Genomic DNA, 3,025 nt, shown 5'->3' on the forward strand with positions numbered 1-3,025 from the left:
ACTGTAATAGCCGGTGGAAGCTGAAGCAACTGAGATCACGCCGGTACAACCGGTGCCAACTCTGACTAAACGGAAACGTAAGGAGTTGGTTGACTCGGGTGTAGGTGCATCCGGAGGTAATGTGACTACGGAGCCACAGAAGCCACCAGCGAAGAAGGCGAAATCTCGAAAGGGGAAAGCCGAGAAAACGCAATCCTCGGAAAATTCAACTTCAGATGAAGTGCGACATGCACTGGAATCAGATGTATCATCCCCACCAGTGGACACGCGCACAGCACATAGGCGAGATCCTACTTATCATATGATAGCAAGGGATAGGAGAGCCTTCCTGAAGGACTACCAACCAATGGTACATGAATTGAGACCTACTAAGCAGCGGAAGAAAAAGCAAACCGCAGCGAAGGATCAAAGTCATAGTGAATCAGGAGAGGATGACTCGGAGGATGAGCCAATAGCACAAACACTGTTGGATCAACCCCAAATCAACGTATCGGAAGAACAACTGCGTTTCGTGGATATATGCCCGGATGATGTGGACCATACATTTCACCATCAGGACGACGATTCGGAATCCAGGTTGGACTCACAATTCCTGCATTTACCCAAAACACCACTCCGACCGGCTTGGCGACAGAACTTTGACCTGGGCCATCAATACCATTGATTTTCAGGAGGAGGGTGAACGAGAGTTGATTCGACAGCGGGCCAACAGGGCATGGGTGTTTCGAAATACGTATGGAACGTACTTTCCGGACGTAATGACGACCAAACCGGATGGTACCATCTCACCGAGGTATGTGATGAATGCAGCGGTAAGAAAATTTGGGTATGATTTGTTTAAGGATTCTAAATATTACAATCGGCTAATATTAATGAAAACTGACGAAGGTAAGCAAGCACGCAAACTTTTACGTCAGTTTCAAAAGATACTACTTAAGGTATTCGGAATTAGGAGAGATGGAAGTTTTGCATACTTAATTTGGTACGCAATTCGGGATCTTCTTGGAGACCTTCCCGACTTGATATCAAACCATTTGGCACTCTATCAAGCCATATTGGCGTTTGAGATGTTGTCAGACAATGGAGGGGCAAACAGAATCCGATCTTCATTATCCGAAGCTCAATCGTCGCGAATGGCATCTGAACAGGAGCCTAATCCAAATCCACCATCGGAAGAAAATCCACAGAGTGCCCCAGAGGTATTTCCGAAGGACAACCCGACCGAAGAGCCTAAACCTGATCAGGTAGAAGCTAGAAAATCTTGGTCATCATCGGGAGACAGTGCGCCCCCAGCGACTATCCCAACGACGACAAACGATGCTGCCCCATCCGAAGCGTTCATTCACATTGAACAGGTCGATGGATCAAAGTATTGTCTTTCTTTGTCATAATCTTACCTTATGACTTCAGTCTTATTCTCCTAAGGAATGACTGTGCTTAAGAAAAATTTCGTGGTAGCTATCTACCTTTACGTATAATTAGTCTAAGTAATTAACACCTTTGCTAACTTTAAAATGTGTAAGCTTCGGTCTATCAAGGCGATATTAACGCCTTAGAGTAATTAAACGCTTACATTAAGTCTAAGGTTAGTTAAATTCGAAATAAATAAACGAAATGAGTCTTTTGGTAAAGTTAGGTATGCCTCATGAAAACAGCAATACTCTGAAGGATTGTGAGGCTGAGACATTGCCTATATATAATCCTCTCAGTACTGTTTTCGCCGAAGGGATTTTATTTAGTGTTTCGTTGTCGCTCTATTAGAAACTATGGTATGTTTCGTTGGGGCGAATCCGAGAGACTCATAAAATACTATCTTTAGAAAAAGGAAAGAAAAAAGGATAGGTAACGCTAATAGTCCCTAGAAACCTATATTCGGTTGAGCCATCTCGTTACCGAAGTATTCAGATATAAATAGATTTGGAACTTAACATAGTTATATTAATATAACTAGTCCAAATCATATCTTTGGCATTTTAATTTGGCCTTTTAATGGCCTTATCCAAATATCTGATACGAAAATGGAAATGGTATTTAATTAATAAAAACCGTTAAAACCCATTTTAGGAAACTTGAGTTCCTCGTACTATTAAGAGTACGTTTATAGTTTACGTACTGCTTAAGAGTACGTTTATAACACATAGTCCAATGTGGAGGCCCGGTTATTACAACGTCACATCAAGCACATGAAAAATAAATTTGTTACCTTTAGTGGATGTGACCGCCATAGGAATGAGATAAATTTGTATGTGATCCCAGGGGTACCGAGTGGTAATATTCATTAAAGGATGAAAAGCTTTCTTCATCGTATCGTTGCGACATAACTTGCGGGCATCTTCTGTGATTGGAAGCATCTGATCCCAGTTATGTCCATCGTCGCGCATCTGTTGTACTGTAACTGCTGGGGCCGGATGTCCTTGTTCATCATGTCAACTGTACACGACGGTTTGCTTCCTCGTGCCCTGGATGATTCATCACTGTAGCACACGCACATATCTCAGGAATTTGTCCAGCGATCTGTCGCGTTCGTTTTGTCATCACCGGTTGTGCCCAATCTTCATGATAACGTGTACCAGCGTCTTCACATACAGGTACCTCCAAGCCTAAGTCACCCCAAAATGATGGATTGACTTTGTACCCAGATGGAGGACCAATACGTACCACGATGGTATGCTCCCACGGGTATATACCACAAGCCTGTGAGCCGTGCTTCAAGAATGTGTGAGCCGTACGTGGGATAAGTAGCGGGTCTGCTTGCATCATCGATAGAAGTAGAGGGAACCATGGCGCACGTGTGTTCAAGGGTAAACATATTGTTGCCGACGCCTTGTCCTTCAACACCTTACGCAACACCTTATGCATAAGACGTCAAGGTGGGTTCATCTATGCGTTGTATTTACTCCAGTCAAACTTAAACGCCCGCCATCCTTGTCGTACGACCAAAATTGGCGAATCTGAGCGTTATGACTCGAGGCAAAAGCGTCGACGTCGTTTGGTCCAAAGTTCTTCTGGATCTGGTCAAAGAAAT

Source organism: Sphaeroforma arctica (genome assembly GCF_001186125.1).
Source record: "Sphaeroforma arctica JP610 unplaced genomic scaffold supercont1.1073, whole genome shotgun sequence".
Lineage (NCBI taxonomy): Eukaryota > Ichthyosporea > Ichthyophonida > Sphaeroforma > Sphaeroforma arctica.